At 37.8% G+C, this 20,052-nt stretch overlaps 1 long non-coding RNA gene across 1 annotated transcript in view; it reads right to left on the bottom strand.

Moving 5' to 3' along the window:
* Positions 1 to 731: 731 nt before the first annotated feature.
* The window catches only part of LOC135255226 (uncharacterized), a 61,707-nt gene continuing 42,386 nt past the window's right edge, over positions 732 to 20,052 (bottom strand). The window contains exon 4 of the long non-coding RNA XR_010330127.1: positions 732 to 1,214. This is a non-coding gene — a long non-coding RNA (uncharacterized LOC135255226). The remainder of the gene's footprint in view (positions 1,215 to 20,052) is intronic.

Here is a 20,052-nt window from a genome sequence, read left to right as displayed (position 1 = left end):
GATAAATTATTGTTTACCTTGTATTGTGTTTGTAGTATTTTACATTAATCAATATGAACATTCCCTTGTATTTATTTGGCATTGTAGCACTTTGTAAATGATAATCTTTTCTGTGCTTTGTTTTAAGATACATTTGTAATCTTATTGTTAACAATATCTTTGGTGTTTTCAGTATGCATTTTGAATTAATTAATGTATTAATTCAATTTGTATATTCAAAGATATGCACATTGTTGAGATATGCTTTATTTATTTATGTTATTTGATTGGAAACATTTACAATAAAACTAAATAAAAGACTAAATGTCTATAGATAACAAAAGGTTAGTAGTCATCTTAACACAGTAATGTTACACATTCAATGGCCAGCTAACAACTGCCTGTCTACTGTAGCATTCTTAACTGCAAATTTGACAGAATCACTTTGATTTAATCACTCTGCTAACTGCAGTTGATAGACAAAGTAAGTTATCTTTAAGCAAATATTTTGAAGAGACCACCAAAACCTTCAATGCACCTGCCAGGTCAAAAGGATCTTCTTGGCTACAATGCAACAGGACACAAGGAAAATTATCCGACTTATCACCACCTACTTGGCATTTAGCCAATCAGCAGAAGCTTAATACCACATCAGACATGATTTGAGACATCATGAATGCTGGTCTATACCTGTTTATGTCTTGTTATGGTGTAGTTATTAACAGCTATCATCTGTTGTTGAATGAAATCTTCCAGATCAACTGTAAATAATATACACAGAGGCACAGTGATCTGTTATGCATTTTATGTACAGTAGTGCATAGAATACATTTCCATTATTTATCAGGTCTGGATCCAATGTAGCTGCAATAGGGCAGAACAAAAGTATTTTTTATTTCACATTTTGTAGTACACATTTTAATTGCAAATAAAAAAAGAAACTCCTAAATTTAGTGTTCAGCCATAGCCAAGGATAAAATCATTAATTTTTCACCAGCATGACAGCATTTTATAAAATTATTCTTACATTTTTACTGCTCTGATATTCAAGTCACTGTATGTCCTATCCTCATACATACCCTCTGTGATGCATAGATCACTGTTTCAAGAATGAGATGAGGAGGGAAAATGAGCAGTTTATGCTCCAGCTGGATTTTACCTCTTTGTGGGCTTGGCTAGAAACGCGGGTAGTGTAGCGCAGGACCTCCAGCTCCATATCGGTCTTAATCAGGCGGCTGCAGGAGGAGAGCAAAACGAGTCAAGGGCGTCACTCCTCTCTGTGTAGATCAGAGTCACTGCTGACCCTGCCAGGTGTGTGTAGCTGTTTCCCGATGAACAAACACTCTGCAGTCTGCTGAAGGAGTAAGTAGGAAGAAGTAAGAGAGCCGTGAGATTTGGGGTGTCCCACTCAACCTTAATCATTCTGATTTATGGCCAGGAGCTACAGCAGGGCACATATCTGAGAGTACCAGGATGTCTTTTTCTTGTGTTTAAAGTGTGCTGGCTCTATAAATGCACTTTTTCTTTGAAATTAAGAGCACAGTACACTGTGTGGCAGAAAACCCCCCATGGCGATCAGTTCAATCATCGTCATTTTCATTGACCGTGCGTTTCTCGTGAACTTTCATCCCCATCATCAAGCTAATGTTCCTTCAATCACTGCCTTCAAATAACAGCTCAGAGACAACTGCTCACAGAAATCGACATCTGTTTCCACTTGATTAAGAAAACACAAGAGATGTAATTCTCCAATTGCTCAAAGGACTTAGTTCTTCACACAAATTGGAAATACAGATTTTTTTAAAATTACCCAGGGAAAAGCATCGCAAACGAAAATTTCTATGTGCTGCAATCGACACTAACATTATGAGAACAACCATTTATTTGAGCTGAGCAGTATTAGACAATTTCTACAGAGTGCTGCACTAATGGGCTGTCTCATGCTATACATGGATTATGCGGTTGGCTATCCTAGCATGAATTGGGCGGGAGGGAGTAATACACCCTGGACAACATCATTTCTTACAACAACCAGGGTTTGGTGCCACTAAAGCCCATGGGCAATCATCCAAACGTGATGTTATTAATCGCTGAACTCAATGAAATGTACAGTAACTTTTCAGTGACTTCAGTGACTGATACAGTATGGCATCAAAAAGAACTTATCCCTCAGGACACAAGAAGAGAAAACTACCTGCAGTAGCTAGTGAATGTTAGCTATGAATTATTATGTGAGGGTTATCGACCCAGCCACCCTTGTAACTATAGTTGTTTTTCTAAGCTAGCTCGGCTAGCAAACTGGTTAGTTCACTTTAGCTAGCTTCTTGGTAAAACTAGTGCTGCTTAAGAATAAATCCTATGTTGAGTCTTATGCTGGCCAACCAGTGTCTAAGGTTGATGTACAATGAGTAAACAACTCCAATATAATTTTGTTATTGAATCCTGTCAAGTACAACCATGCTTTAATTCTTACTGCCAAGTATTTTCAAGGTCTCATTCTCAGTCCATAGATGAATTGCAAGTGCATTGAAAGAATATCTTGCTATAAATACCTTAGAATCTGGCTTGGTGATAAGCTTAGTTTTAAATTGCATATAGATAAATGAATTCAAAATGGAGAACCAAGTAAGGCTTCTTTTTTTAGTTACAAAATCAATAGGAAATTCATTTTAGCTACTTTTTAAAACCCATTTTAGACTATGGAGACATTTTTTACATGCTTCCTCCTCTACTTTACATGCCTTAGACAGTTTACTGTAGTGCTTCATTCCAGGCGCTAAATCATCAAGCCATCATTGTCTGCTATATAAATGTTCTGGATTGACGTCATTACATCTGCAAAGATTGATCCATTGGTATATATTCATTTATAAAACAATAATTGGTCTACTTCCTTCATATTTCAGCTGTCTACTAATTAGAGAAATACACAATTTTCACCTCCACTCTAGTGATGTGATACTCTTTAATGTCTTTCATCCCTCCACTGAATTTGGAAGGTTGGGTTTCAGGTATTTTTCACCCTACAATTGTAACAAAACAATCTTTGACCAAAGAAGAAAAACTTGACAAATTATTTTCTTCAATCATGTAAATCATGACTCTGTGACTGAAATATGACCCTGTTTTTAATCTCTGCTCTGCTTTTTAATCACTGTTACACTGCTGTCTCATTCCCCATTTGATGTAATGGATGTGTCTGCTGTCTTTTATAACTTCGTAACTTTGTGTGTTTTATGTCAGGTCTGATTTCGATCTCAGTGGAGGTTTTTCCTGGTTAAATTAAGGTTAAATAAATAAAAAAAATATTCAGTATAATCCAACCCAGGATCTAGATGTGCCACTGCGCTCTCCACCCCATGCTGCTTGCCAGTGGACCTGAAAATACAGACAATCACAGGCCACGCCCAGTGCTCCACGTGCCGCGCTATTGGCTGTGCCTGTGCGCCCTGCGACATTGATACCGGAAAATAGAGCCCCGTCGTTTCGTTTTGTTTTGTTGCGTTTCTTCTGATATGTACTTTTGTTGGATTGCTTGGTTCTATGTACTGTATGTACATGTTTCAAAACTGAATGTGCAATTTTTGTTTGTATATATTTCCCTTTCTTCCTTACTTTCTTAGCTCCTAGTTACACCTATCGGAGGATGCACATGGTAGGTGGGGAGAGGAGGATTCACAGGTCGACCATTTATACATCACGTGTTCCGAAAATATACTTCTGCAAAGGATGAACTTGTGTTTCCTTGCTCTAGCATCCTCTGGGAGCCTCCTAGCTCCTAGCTCCATTTAACGGGAAATATCCTTTAAGATGGCAGACCTTGTCGATTTCTGGGTCACGCAGGCAAGGATCAAAGATACAAGGACGAATAAAAAAATTGATTGGAATGAGCCCCAGACGTCAATTTCACTTGTTTTTTCTTACCCATTGGGCTTCCATTTTAGGAAAAGATGCAAGGAAAGGAAGCAAGGATGGATAAAATTGGAATGATCGGAATGAGCCCAAAATTTTGTATCGGGCCTCCAAAAAGCTAGAAACAAGCCTCACTAATAGAGTGCTTGATCAAGCATGTTTCTCATGTTATGCCTCTCAGCATGCTTCTGCATATATGTGGTTATCTGACTCAATGAAATGCATGCTATTAAAGTCTATATTCACTTTTAAACACCAGATGTGCCTGAGTGCTGGGGCTTCCTATTTGGGAAAAGTCAGATCATCAGGATGGATCTGCTCCTGCACCCTCTTTGATAATCTTTGGTAATAAGACAAAAGAGGGAAAAATACACAAAGTTTGTAGCAGAGTGCGGTGTAACCACAATGAACTGGCTCCCCACAGAGCTATAAACATCTGAGCCTAATGCCCAGAGCAGCCAGGCAAGCACGGACACCATTACAGCTGAGAGGGCCGGCTCAGGGTGCTGCCTGGGAGGCTGGATACAGCACAGACACCTTGGCTTCTGTGAGCGGCCAGCAATTACCTCCCATTGTAAACATGGCCACAGCATCTCACTGCTGGAACGGACAGCTTCATTGGCTACACTTTCATATTTCTCCTGTGAACATTATAATATTGTAAAATAGTGTTTACACAGTTTTTTGTTTTTGTAAATATTTGGGAAATATTCATTTTATATTGACGTCATTTCTACACCTCATGACACAGAGGGGAAGTAGGAAGAACTATACAGTGGAGTCAGAAATATAATGTTAAGGTTTTTTTCTGTGATTTTTGTTAAATGCATTAAAATATCATGGAAAAAATGCATACTCACAGTTATCCACATCCACAGATATATTTTATGTTATATTTTATGACACCAATCCCTTCTGCTGCATCACAATTCAACACAGCTTCATCTTTAAAAAAAAAAAAAAAAAGGTTGTCCAGTACTTTACCAATGGTTAATTTTGATTATGAACTGCAACAGCATCATTCATTTGAAAGTTTTTTAAAGTCTGTATCAACCCATTGCGCCCGGATTGAACAACCACTAATATTTTGATCATACAGTAGGTGTTGTGCTATTTTGGATAAATGTCTCCTGTTCCCAGTTACCAGAATGCTAAAACTTTATGAGGCAGCCCTTCAGCTGCAAATGGCAAATGAGCTGTTGGAATGGTCTCTCTGGGCAGCTGATATGAAATGAAGTAATTGTTCAGTTTCCAGAAGACAGTTTTGGAGCCAGTTCAGTATCCAAGCTTGCCTAGCTGATGGACCATTCAGACAGAGGCTGTATTTGTGTGTGTATGTGTGTGTGTGTGTGTGTGTGTGTGCGTGTGTGTGAGCGCGTGTGCGTGCGTGTGTGTGTGTGTGTGTGGCGGGATGGTTGGGTCATTCGCACTTGATTGGGTAGAAATGTTTTTACACATTGACCTTCAGAGTGCACTTTATTGGCAAATCTAAATATGCTTGTAGTACTATTTTGCTGACAGCTCATTTTAATCTTTGTGTTCGGGCCAAGAAATTGATATACTTTGTGCTTGGCTGACTTGTGTTTTTGTTGAGTTTTTAAAAAATCTGTTTTATATGAATCAATATTTTATACTAATAATTTACGTGTCTCTTGAAAAAATCTCGGCGAAGAAATGGCTGACTGAGAAATAGCTTCATTTAAAACAAACTGGGACTTCTTTCTGAACCCACAAATCCAATCGCCAATAGTTATGAATACTACACCGCATGGCATATCAATACTGCAGTCTTTTCCAGGGGCCACTGCACTCCCTGCAGAAAACATTTATCCACCAGTGGAGACATGCCACGCTGATATCACTTCATCAATATTTTTCCATTACAAAACAGATGAGAATTAAAAAGCCAAAGGTAGTAAGTGTGGTCATTCATTGTCTTACACACCCAAAGAAAATTGTTACCATATTATGGGGCCTGACGCTGGCAGCCCACCAAATCTATAAAGGCCAATAGCCATGTAAGGGTCAAAACTCTCAAAGTCACGCTAAAGTCTAGATAATAGAGGAAGACTATTGTTGACTATGAACTATGAACAAGACTGACTGAAAATAAAATGCACCGCATACTGTACGTGAGGTGTGCTTGAAATTCAAAATCTGCATAATGAAAAAATGCCCTTGGTCTCTTCAAATTTCAACATAAATTATTTAATGTACAGAAGGATTACAGTATGTTTTAAATGATCAAGATCTGTGACATCTCAGACAAACAAGGGACTGTGTGTTTCTTACGCTCATCTTTCCTATACATCTGAAAAAAACCACCCATCCTCATAGAGAAAAGAATGTCATGTCGCAAAACGTCCGAAATACATTTTAGAATAAGAAATAGAGGCAGAGGAGCATGGTTTCAGCAAACGTGCCCAAAGATGGTCAGTCAGAGATAGCGCATCATAGATATGACTGGGAATGGTTATTTTAAAGGTAAGAATCCTGCATAGTAAGCCTTTAAGCCAGGCCATGGTAACTCATGAGCAGAATATACAGTCTATACAGCCTTAAGCCTTTCCTCTGTGTCAATCACCCTGCAATATGCAATGTGTGCATAAATAAACATATTAGCAGAATTTGATTTTCACAGTAATGGCATTAGCCACCCAGAAATATTAATAAAGCAGTGACAGACACAAGAGAAAATTAGTAATTAAGACTGAAATTTGTTCAGTTTTCTTTATGACCTTTCACATCAACAACATATACTATATAGTGAGCTCCATAATGTTTGGGACAAAGACAAAAAAAATCTTCACGATTTGCCCCCCTCTGTATTTCCCAATTTTAGATTTGTAATCAAACAATTCACATGTAGTTGAGCGTAGATTCTCATCTTTTATTCAAGGGTATTTTTTATACATTTTCATTTCACCATGAAAAAATTGCTACATAACCCTTCATTTTTAGCCATATTTAGTTCTTTAGCTCACGTTTTTTGTATGCAATTACTCTCTGTGACCCATAGACATCACCAGGTGCTAAGTATCTTCAGCTCCTGCTTGTTTTGGGGGCTTGTTTTCTCTTTAGCATATGAAATGCATGTTCAATAGGATTCAGATCGGCGGCTGACTTAAACAGTCAAGAGTTCTCCAGTTTTTGTTATCAAAAACTTCTTTGTTACATTAGTATTATACTTGTGAACATTGTCGTGCATTAGAATATTGCACTGTCCAATGAGTTTGGAGGCATTTGGTTGAAATTGAGCTGACACTTCAGAATTAATTCTGCTGCTGCTATCAGTCGTTAGATCGTCAGTGAAGACAAGTGAACCAGTACCTGTGGCAGCCATTATGCCCAAACCAAAACACCCCCACCTTACGTTTCACTGATGAGAAGAGGTGCATTGGGTCTTCAGATGTTCCTTTTACCCTCCTCACCTTTCTCTTGCCATTGCTCTACTACAAGCGAATCTTTGTGAATCTGCCCTCAAGACCTTTTTTCTGAACACTACAGTCTCTCTTGGGTACTTCTTAGAAAACTGTAACCTGGCCATCCTGTTTTGTGGCTTACCAACTAGTGGTTACCAACTTGTAGTGTAGCATCTGTAGTTCTGTTTGTGAAGTTCACTGAGGGCAGTAGTCTCTGATACATACACGCCTGCCTCCTGAAGAGTGTTTCTGATCTGTTGGTCAGGTGTTTGGAAGTTTTTCTTCTCTATGGTCAGAATTATTCCGTCATCAACTGCAGAGGTCCTCCTTGGTTGTTTTTTTTTTTAGCCTCTTTGTGATTACTCTGCTCACCAGTGCTCTCTTTCTTCTTAATGTTGTTCCAAACTACTGATTTTGCTAAGCCCAAGGTTTGGCCTGTGTCTCTGACTGTTTTTTTTTTCAGCCTCATAATGGCTTCCATGTCTTTCATTGGCACAACTCTGGTCCTTATTTAGACAAATGCCAATAACAGACACCAAAGGCAATCAAAAGCCTAGAATGAAGACTCTGAAGATACTAAAAGCTCTCTTATATCTGCAGTAAGGAAGCAATTGAACACACCTGACTTAGCAGACACACCTGTGAAGCCATTTGACCCAAACATGGTGCCCTGAAATGAGTGGCTACAATATGTATAAAAAGTTCTGTAATTCAGAGAAACTAAAATGTATAAAAGTATTCTTTTCTAAAAGCTGAAAACCGCGCTTTAACCACATGTGAATTGTTTGATTGCAAATCTAAAATTGTGGCGTAGAGAGCCAAATCAAGAAGACAAAAGTATGTACACCCAAACATTATGGAGGTGCCTGAGCTCCACAACACAACAGGAAGGATTTTACTTTCATCACATAGCCACCACAAGTTTGTTTGATTTACTTCCTATTTTGTTTTCTATCGTATTTGCACCTTCAAATGTTTTGTTCCAGTAAAGCTCAGCACACCTTGGGAGGTGTCTTTGATTTCATCTTGTCAGCTAAGAGTGAGGTAAACACTGTTGCTTTACCTCCATCTCAAGTGCATTCTGTTCAAACTGACAAGACTTGAAGGCATCTGAAGATAGCACCGAATACCCCAGCCACGTCTCATGGCAGCTAGGTCTATTTAGGTTTATTTAAAGTAAAACCAAATTAGGATAAAACCGAAACCAATAAATAGGCAATTATATAAAATGAAACATTAAAATTACATTAACAAATAATTTAATTCACTGTTTAATGGGAACACTCAATAACTGAACTATGTAAAGAATGCGGTGTTGTGCTGTGAATAGTTAATAAAAGCAAATATGATGTTTTAGCATTGGGTATTCAACAAAGGGGTTAAACTAAAATATCCTACTTTTGATTTAGAATATTGTGTATATATTTATTGTATTATGTATATTTATTTTGTTCACACAAAAATACAGAATATAGTATAAGCTATATAAATTAAAAAAAGGAAACGGGCAAAAAGACTAATCCCACATCTTAAACAGAATCTATAAAGAAAGATATTCTCCTGGAGGTATTTAAAATTCTTGGAACGGAGCAGTTAGCATTATCCCTGGCACATGCAGAAAACCCAGTAGAAAACCTATACCACTCGGTTAGAGTGCTGAAGGGACAATATTTGGTAGAGCCACCCTTTTCTGCAATAACAGCTTTAAGGCTTTTTGGGGTATGTATTTACCGGCTTTGCACAGTGTTTGTGTGCTGAAGTAATGTGCGCCTTCCCCCTGCTGTTGTTTACAGTAGTGGCAGGTGGAGTTTTTTTTAAAATGAAACATTTTTTTAGTTATTAATGTAAGGGTTTACAACCTTGATATTGGGGGCCCATGTTATGTGCAGTATTTTGTTCCAACCATGAATTCAACCATTTTATTGCAGCATGTTGTTGATTCTTTTCAATTAGACACTTATAATTTCTACTGAAGTACTTATCCTTTTAAGGGCATATTATGACAGAAATAACTCTGCATGGCTTGAAGAATCAAAGTCCCATATTCACATAGCCGGACCTCTTAACAGTCAGCTGAATTCATGCTGACTGTTTATATAATCTATATAATTTATATTGGGCAAATATATAAAAATCTCATTATTTACTGAACATTATAGGCAAATGCTGGTCTTTTTTTTTGGTACTTTGTAGTATGCATGGCCAGCGTAACATTTTTCTTCTTTAGAAGTAATCATTTCTTTAGAAAAGATTAGAATCTTATCAAATTTCCTTGAATGCATTCTCAAGAACAATTTTAACCCTCAGACTAAGAACTCTATGTCTATGGCATAAGGATGAATATAAAACAGATTTTATGTATTCCTATTGCTTATAGTCCTCCACAAGGAATGTATGTTTGTTAGATAAGACAGATCATTTTTTGATTTATCTGACTTCTTCAATGATGAAAGATCAGTACAAATAAATCATTAAGGTAACAGCTGTACAGATCTAAGCAGACTTTTCATGTATTGCCCAAGACTGAAGATGATGAATATTATCATGACATCTTGTTTTCTGCTATGAAACTTGAGGCTTGTGAGATGGAGAAAAAGAAAGAATCGAAAAGGCGTATTAACCTTTCTATTTTCAGTCCACAGTGACGAAAAAAGCAATTAATTTGAGAGCCATGCATGTATAAACTACATTCCTTACCGACTGCCAGTAACCACACTCCTCATACAGACGCATCCCCGTGTAGTCTAAAAAAGCCTCAACTAAAACCAGTGTTGATCATACTTCATCTTTAGAACTTGATTTATAGAATAAGATCCATGTTAAAACTGTGTGTTTTATACTGTTATACTGATTTCTGGCTCTGTACAAAATTGATCATGGAATGAGGAGCATGTTTGTCAGAACGATGCAGTATTTTGTAATTAGTGACTTTAAATTACAATAATATGCTTAATTACAAAAATAAAGAAAGAAAAAAGCAGTATAAATACAGGAGAGATACATTTCTGTCAATATAGTAAATACTGTAATCCATGATGCACTTTGGAAATAAATTGTTATGGGTAAAAAAAAAAGAAAGCATTACAGTGCAAGTCTGAAATACTATACTTATTTTTATTTGCAATGTAAATGTGATTTTCTCTGAGAAAATATTCTTTGTAATTTCCAACTCAACTCATGATTGAAAGCATTGACATAAGTTGTGTGTTTAGTTATAAGGATGGCTATGAAACTGTTGGAATTAAATCCCAAATGATTTATTGACTAGATGGCAACTGTGTTACTTTTGAAAGCAGTCTCAAGTAGATATTACATTTCAGATGCCAAAAGATATTTGCTTCTACAAAATCAGTATTATCATCATTTCTGTTGATGTTGGCAATGAATGTCACAAACTACTACATACTGTTCTTTAAGAACAAATCAACCTTTCGCATCCAAAGAAAGCGTATTTAACCTTTTTACATTTGAAACGTAGGCCTTTTCAAGGGGAAGTTTTTTCCTAACCTTGTTAGTTAACTGTGTTACTGGATGTTCTGTACCAGTGTTCTTGTTGATTCTCTGATGTGCCGTTAATGAATATTTCCATAACGACTTTACACAATGCTCTAGATAACTGAAGCCAAATATACAAGTAAATGAATAATCTCCTGTGCCAGAAGGCAGGCATTCCTTTGTAATGATGACAAGGGGTCCAAGAACATAATTATATTGGGCTACAAACAAAAACATAGCATAGGCTCACACCTGCAATGGCTACAAGGTATAGGCATAGGGCTCAGCCTGCACTGGTGGTGAACACATTTATGGATGTATGACCCCAAAACAAGGCATGATATTCAAGTGAAATATACAACAAAAAATGTTCCTTCAGCTGTATCACAGAATTTCCCCATGTGTCCGTGCGTTTCAGAGGGCAATGGTTGGGAGCGGATGGGACATTTTGGTGCAGTTCTTGGTAGTGGCCAGATTTCTGAGGCCTTGACGGTGCCTCGAGAACATACTGCTATTTGTTCCCTTGACTGTGTTGCTGTGACTACAGGTGAAGGACTCCCTCCCTAACTAATATGCAGTAATGAGGAATGGGAGTGGATGTGGCAGGGCAGGTACAGGTGTGTTGGTGAGATTGTGTGTGGCAGCTCAGCGGACCCTGGGGGTTGGGAGGGAGGTCACAGCAGGCTGCTGCTCGCTGGTGTGAGGAATGTTCTGGAACAGAAGGACTGACCTCGTGTTCACAGGGTGTCAGCAAGCCCATCCAACCTAAACTTTTAATTTACAACAAACTATGTTCCGGTATGGTCTTATTCTAGGTGTGTACACAAATAAAAATACCATGGGAGCAGGCATTTATGCATTTACAAAAAAAGGATACAATGTTAAAGAGAACAGACATAATATAGTCATAAGACTGCCCATGACTCAACTTCCTTACAACTTGCCAAAGAACCAAAATATTGGTCAATTTCACTTTGACTGGGTAGAAGGATTTTTCGATGGATGTTTGATATTCATTGAGAGGCTGTTGGCTATTTGCCATATGGGTGATTTCCTTTGTTGTGACACATTGATGAAAAGCACTGTACTCAGATTTAATAAACTCCAGGCGTGGCCGTGCCTGTCAGCCGTCAGCGAATGTACGACAGCGTTCTCTGTTCCAGCGCTACTGCATCCGTCCTGAAGGCAGCCATCACAGCTCCTTCTCCTGCATCTGGAGACTCATCCCAGCAGACAGCAAATTAAAAGCCTGGCTTAGGCACAGTCACTGTGTTCATCAAGGAAAATTTCTGCATATTAGAAGGATTATATCCCTTATGAGAAAGTGCTTTACTGAGTTTAATTTTAAATCCACACAGCTGGTGCAATCGACAGTTGATGCAAAACAAAAATATTTGACGCTGATACTTTAAAGGTGAAGGTACCAATTTGTTTTCACATACTAGGGTTGCTGAATTATAGTTCATATGCAACTTGTTTTATTTCCAAATTCTCTGAGGGGTAGGAATCTCCAACAACACAAAAAGTTGATGGAGATCATGTTCACATTCCCAGAGTGTCTGTAGTAATGGTGAGCATGGAAAACACCATTCGCTGTGGGGCCTGATTAAATCGCCTTTCAAAAACTGCCAAAATTATAACAAAAATGAAGACAATTATTATTTTAACTTTCTACTTGGTTGGTTGTATAGTCATGAAAACTCTCCTGCAGAAAACCTCAAGAAGTCGGATGGCTTGTCACAATACTGTAGAAATCCTTGTTCCACAGCTACCTCATTCATAACTACTTCTACTCATGAGCATATAAAGCGTAATAATGTGTTCCAATTTCATATGCATGTTCTTACCCTATAAAATATGAGCACATACCTCCTCATCATATTTTATTTGGATATATGTGTTTAGTGTTACACCCCCCTCTGGTGGTTATTTAATAGGAGCACACCGTCGATTTTATCTGCTCAGATACACCGTGTACAATATAATAAAAAATTATGACCCAATAGTTATCAGCAAATTGTATGCATTTGTGTCTTGGATTGATTGGAACCTATTAATGACAATTTCTGTAATGATTCCAAGATAAAAATGAATAAAACTTGCACAATCTTCACATCCGTATAATCAACTACTAACGTGTTTACATTTTGAAAGGTAGTTTATAAATCAGTAACCCTCCATAATGTTCAAAATATGGATGTCACTGGTTTATGAACTACTGTTAAAATGTTAAAATGTAACTAGTTGATTACACCTCTCTAGTAAAATGTATTTATTTATTTATTCATTCATTCACTCATTTATTTGTTTGTTTCCAAATTTGGCAAAACATATTTACACTGTACAAAAAGATAATATGTTAACCAAAGCAAATATTCAAATCGAGCTGGCCACAATTTATGAAGTCAACAACCCCTATGCCAAGCTTCTCCGTGATCTATTCATTGTTAACACTGTAATTGCATTGGTTTGTTGTCCTTTATTTATAGGTTTAGCACCAGTTAAGCAAACTCAGCAGCTAGGACCCCAGTTATTTCACTTGGTAGTCAATGTAATATGTGATCTAATGTCTATTATATTTCCTGAATGCTTTTGAATTATACCTCATGTAACCCAGCATTGTATTGGCTTTTCGTAATGCTTCAGCAGTGTCAGTTCAATAACGTAGCAGAAACTACACTTATTAATATTTTGTGCACTCCATAAAATATTATTGCTTAAATAATTATTGTCACTATGAAAAATATTACTTTTCCAATGTCATATTTTTGTCCATAATTGTTCAGTAAATGCACACTCAGTTATTGACAGTCTTCTGGGATCTGTACATTAATACCGTACACATTAACAATGCCAGCAACAGTGTAGCGCAAGAATAGCCAGGGAATTCATGGGTTTCGGTTTTTATTATTTTTCTTTACCGTTTAAATAAGCCTAGCAGCCATGAGACATGGCTGGGGTATTCAGTGCTATCTTCAGATGCCTTTGTGTCTTGCCAGTTTGAACAGAATGCACTTGAGATGGAGGTAAAGCAACAGTGTTTACCTCGCTCTTCGCTGACAAGATTAAATCAAAGGCATCTCTCAAGGTGTGCTGAGCTTTACTGGAACAAATAATTTGAAGGTGTAAATACAATAGAAAACAAGGTAGGAAGTAAAGCAAACAAACTCGTGGTGGCTAAGCCATGAAAGCTAAATTCTTCTTGTCAGTACAGTTGACAATATGAGCTCAGACACCTATATGCTGCTGATGTGGAATGTCATAGAGTAAGAAACTAGAACTGTCAGCATCAATTACACATTTTATCCTTGTGTCTGTCACTGCTTTATTAAGATTTCTGGGGGCTACTGTTATTATTGTGGAAACCTACTGCTTCTGTGAATATGTTTATTTATGCACACCTTACATAGTGCAGGATGGTTGAAACAAAGGAAAGGCTTGAGATTGTATGGAGAGCCCCAATCCTCCTTATGAGTCACCTTATCCTGATTACATCAACATTTTTGTCTTTTACCTTACCTTTACCTTTTGTCTTTTATCTTAAATTCATGTTTATTCTGTTTGTTTATTTACAATGGTAATTTGCTACTTCACTGATTGCCAAAATTAATGAAAACAAATTGTTTGAAAAATAGAAAAATGACAATTTGTGACTTAGTGGAGATGGGCATCTCAGGTTCCATCCTCGCATGGTTTGATGTTGCTGACAGATCCTACCCAATGTCCTGAAGGGGTCTGTCTCCTCCCCCTGCTCCCTGATGATCGGTCTCTCATAGGGCTTGGTGCTTGGTCCTCCCCTTTGTTCTTTTAACACAAATATTTGCTCATGACATGCCATATCCTGTCTATGCAGATGATGTTCAACACTTTTTCTCATTTGCGGCCTTATAATTTCTTGTATAGACTACTGTGACACCTTGCCAGCTGGCTTAAGGGCATGTGCCTTTAGGCCACTGCAGCTGTTCCTGAATGCTGCTGTACAGTTACACCACAACACTTTTGACTACCTTTCGCTGGCTTCCGTTGGCAGCCCACATTCAATTCAAATCTCTCACACTGGCATGACAAGCTGCAAATGGCACAGCCTCTGCTCACCTTCAGGCAATGATACACCATGTGGACAAGTGTTGAGAATTAGCATGTATGCTAAAACACTTAAGCAATGCATCTGGTTTGTCCAATGTGATTGTGATGTCCATGTCAAATGAATTTAACTTAAACTTAACTTTTATGCTCCAACCAGACCTCTTCATTCAGCTACCTCTTCCCGCACCCAGAAGTCGCTTCTCGCAAACATTGCTCTTCTCCGCCAAGTCAGTCAGGAAGGGAGGTTCACTGGCTGTTTTCTGCAAACATCTTAATACCCTTTCTTTGCTTTAATGATCACCATCTCCACTCAGAAAGTATAATATGCCATCAACACAACACAAAGCTATAAAGGCATATAGATGTTTGATTTTTTTATTTTATTAATTGGTGCTATTTAGGATTAAAGGGATGTTTTTAATGCAAGACCGAGGAGCAAACTTCAGAATGAATTCCCAGTCTAACAGTCCTCCATTATCAGGAACTGCACCACATTTCTTAGAGAAATGACTTCACTGGGGAAGAAATTTCCTGGTCCCTGTGGTAATTAACCCTTTATGTTATAAGATCACAAATGTGTGATCAGAATGTTCTCAACTGAACATTCTAATGCTGATGTAACAATCAATACTGGTAATTTAACACTAAAAAAAGGGTTCAACGGGTTAATTAATCCCAATCCAATCTACATGTGCAGAATATTTAAGGTAAATAAAACTGAACATTTTCTCATCTAATTAATGAGAAAACAATGTTCATGTTAGAGCACCAAACCGTAAAAGCAGATGGCATGCATTTTAACTGATCCACAGGAAAAGGGGCATGTTATTTGAACATGCAGCATATACTGTACCACATAACTCTTGGCTCCTGACCAGTCAAACACATTTGATATGATTATAAAACATCCATTTTGCATTTCTTTGACTGTTTTAAATAACACATTTAATATATAAAATGCCATGGTAAAATAAACACAAACATGTGTGAGTGTGAAGGTCTTTAAAAAATATACAGTGATACATGCAATACAACAATTTGGGGAAATAACGATACAACTAGAGAGAGTTTTTTTTAAAAAGTTCCTCTGCTATCATATTCTGTAGTCTGAGAGACTTTGAAACCGTTCCACTGGCAGCATCTTTCTGTAATCTGCTGAGGGATCGGCTGTAAAACTCCAAATCATGATTCAGGGGTGAGGGTATCACACATGAAAGCATAAAATTCACTTAAAGGATAGGTTTTGGTATTTTTGAACCCAGACCCTATTTTCGGATAGTGGGATGATTGTGAATAGCAGAGACAATAATTTCACTGATTGCTTCAGAATTGATTTTGATACCTCTTTGCTTTATCCTCAGACATGACTACAACAGGAATGCATTAGAGCATTAGAGAATTTTTTCAGCGTTCAAAAACCATGACAAATGTATTTTTCCATGAAGGGAATATATCCTTAACATTACTTTTATGAGTTTTATCACAGTTCTTTATCAGATGTACATGTCGACATTCCCACAAATAGATTTGTATCAGAGTTTCTAAATTGGATTGAAACTTTTTGCAACATGTCTCAGGACTGACTCATAATTGGGGGCGTTCAGATCTTGTTTTGACACAGTGTACTGACTGTCATAACATCAGTGGCATGCATTATTGAGAACCGCATTAAGGAGTGTTATTCCACAGAAGTTATTTTCATTAGAGATAAACCACTGGTTACAGCTGATTTCAAGCTATGCATGTGATGCCATATTTTATCCTCTGAGAGTTCCACCCTCATTAACTTTAACAAGGCACTTTGAGCTGGTAGGCATTTCCATCACTGATGTGCCCTGTAATCACAGAGACCCAGAATTTCATCGAAATGACGCCTTAACAAAGGCAACACTTGGAAGAAATCCATTGAGAAAGTGAGTGCTGATGTCCATGGGAATAAGAGAGTGCTTTTAAGATTTGCTTTTAAAATTTTAACCATAATTTATAAATAAATAAAAAATAGGGCACTTGCAGGACTTCCAGGACTTCCACATTCATTCTCATAAAGTGTGATAAATGCATCATGGTAGAGTCTTTAGAGATGATGTTCCCACGCGTTTGTAAGTCGCTCTGGGTAAGAGCATCTGCTAAGTGACTGTACCGTAATGTGATGTGCCCTGCTGTAGCTCCTGGCCATAAATCTGAATGATTAATACTGTGGGACACCCCAAATCTCACGGCTCTCTTACTTCTTCCTACTTACTCCTTCAGCAAACTGCAGAGTGTTTGTTCGTCGGGAAACAGCCACACACACCTGGCAGTGTCAGCAGTGACTCTAATCTACACAGAGAGGAGCAACGCCCTTGACTCTTGTTTTGCTCTCCTCCTGCAGCTGCCTGATTAAGACCGATATGGAGCTGGAGGTCCTGCACTACACTACCCGCGTTTCCAGCCAAGCCCTTCATAACAGTTTATTTTAAAAATGAAACCTATTTTCAACTGAAAATATGATTCACATACAGGAATCATGTAAAGTCATTTCATTTATTCCACTTAACACTAGTAGTTCATGCACATAGTATGACAATATCAACAATTTTCAATATAATAGTGCATGGGGCAATGACTATACTTACAAACAACAGCTATGACTTCATAATCTCAGACAGGCTTATGAGGGATAGGTAGACTTCTTGCTTTGTCTGGGTAGATATTCTGTCTCTGTCCTACTAGTTGTATTGTCATAAGAAGTTCTTGGCAGGGTTATTCATTGCCATTGCTATTTTTGTCTGTTTTTGTCTGTTGCCCATAGCTCTTTCCTAACTCCCAATTTTTGTTTATTGTTTCGCTCTCCCATTGGCCCTGATCCAAACCATTCCATGTCATTGCATCCTCTGACTACCAGATAGTGAAGTGTGATACATCACTCCTGAGAACGCTTTTCCACTGCTCCAGAGTCCAATGGTGGTGTGCTTTACAGCACTGCAGTCAAGGCTTGGTATTGCATATGGTGATCTTAGGTGTGTGTACGGCTGTTTGGCCATGGAAACCCATTTCATGAAGCTGCTGATGAACAGTTCTTGTGCTGATGTTGTTTCCAGGGGTAGTTTGGAACCCTGTAGTGAGAGTTCCAACCTAGGACAGATTATTTTTACACGCTACACGCTTCAGCACTCGGCGGTCCCGTTCTGTGAGCTTGTGTGGCTGAGCAGTTATTGCTCCTGTACATTTACACTTCACATTAACATCACTTACAGTTGACTGGGGCAGCTCTAGCAGGGCAGAAATCTGATGAACTGACTTGTTGGAAACGTGACATCCTATGACAGTGCCACATTGAAAGTCACTGAGCTCTTCAGTACGAAGAGTACTGCCAATGTTTGCCAATGGAGATTGCATGGCTGTATGCTTGATTTTATGCACCTGTTAGCAATGGGTGTGGCTGAAATAGCTGAAACCACTAATTAGAATGGATGTCCACACGTTTAGAAATGTAGTGTAGTCTACCAGACTCCATTCTGAAGCCTCTGGGGGCTAACTAAGCATGTGCATTAGTAGCCTGTGTAATACTATTGCACTGTGAATTCTTGGTGAAAGCAGTTTTTCTTTTTTTTGTAAAGTGTGGCGCTGCGAAAAATGCCTGTAATTTAATGTATTTAATTTTTGTCGGCTGTGATTCATCCAATATCTTATGTCTATAGTAAAGGAGACTCAATTATGATACTTAATGATCCACAATTTCTCACTGATTAAGTAACACATACACAAGAAACAGTAATCAGTTCTAGAAATAATCTTCCGAAGTTGCTTTGAAGGGTAGTATAACTTCTCAGTCACTTTAGAATAAATAAATTAAAAAAACTAATCGCTTATGACAAGAGTTCAAGGATGTGCATCACTTACTCTCTACATCTCCTGTCAATCATAGCAAATTTAAAGCTAAATATAAATTCAGTAACTCTAATATATAATGAGATCGAGACAAAGGGACGAAAATGTTATAGAAAACTTAGTGAGCCAATAAAAAGAAAATGTAATTAACCGGCATTATATAAAGGTCACAAAAAAGAAGGCACTGCAAAATTGAAAATGTTTTAGAAATAGCTCCTAACTTTGGTCACTGGATACCAGAAATTATCCAGTGATGAATGTGTTCACCTCATTGTACATAATAATAAAACCACACCAATTTGAGTATCTGCACTTGTTTTTTAAATCTTAATATAAACAATTTTATATTGACACTGTGTTATTCTTCTGAAGTGCTCATGGGTATTGGTTACACAAGTGATTTGCATTCACTAACTTGAGTAATTAACTACTGACCTTCATTATGTTGGACAGTACAAGTCTGACTGTTTTATTTTTTAAGACTCATTGGAATTATAAAAGCTTGCACGGAGGACAAAATATAGAGAAAACATTCAAGGTTTTTTAGCCTAACTTGTTCATGATTGGAGCCAGCGGACACTACCATTTTTCTCAGGTGTTCTGATTTCCCCAAACCACCCCAAAAATAAATAAATAATAAAAATACCCCTCTCTCATAAAGTGGTTTTAGATGCAATTTATATATCAACTTATAACCCGAACACATTATATCAATATTTTTCAAACAATTTTAGGAAGATACCCTTTTTTGCCTCTGTCACTTACAGAGAAATGAAACTATGTACTGGCCACAAGATCAGTCATCTATTCACGAATCAGAACAAACCATTCATTAAAACCACAAAACCTTCAATTTTCTTACAACCCGTAACTCACCTGCGTTACAGGTGTACATCATCGAACATAACACGAAGCCACCTCAACAATAGCCACAACGCGAAGGAAGACCCAGGTAAGCACAAACTGATATATGAAAGGCAAGAAGGTTTTCAGAGTTCATAAAAAGCATGTCTCCACATTACCACGCTGGATGCCCACTTTCACCAGCCCCTCCAGGTGGTCAGTCATACGATGCAAGTCTGACATAACCAAATTTAAGGAGTGCCACACAATATATTTGCACATTGTGTGATGACAGCTGCCCATCTGCTTCTGCTTTCAGATAGAAAAATGGCAGCATTTCACAGAGCTTCACCAGTGAAGTCGATTTTTAAACCATGACTGAAAAATCATTAGCTTTAAAAGGCCACAACAGCCATGACTGATGCAGAATACCTCTTTCTGTACG

The sequence above is a fragment of the Anguilla rostrata genome, chromosome 5 (assembly GCF_018555375.3).
Source record: "Anguilla rostrata isolate EN2019 chromosome 5, ASM1855537v3, whole genome shotgun sequence".
Lineage (NCBI taxonomy): Eukaryota > Metazoa > Chordata > Actinopteri > Anguilliformes > Anguillidae > Anguilla > Anguilla rostrata.
This window is presented reverse-complemented; position numbering and strand designations above follow the sequence as displayed.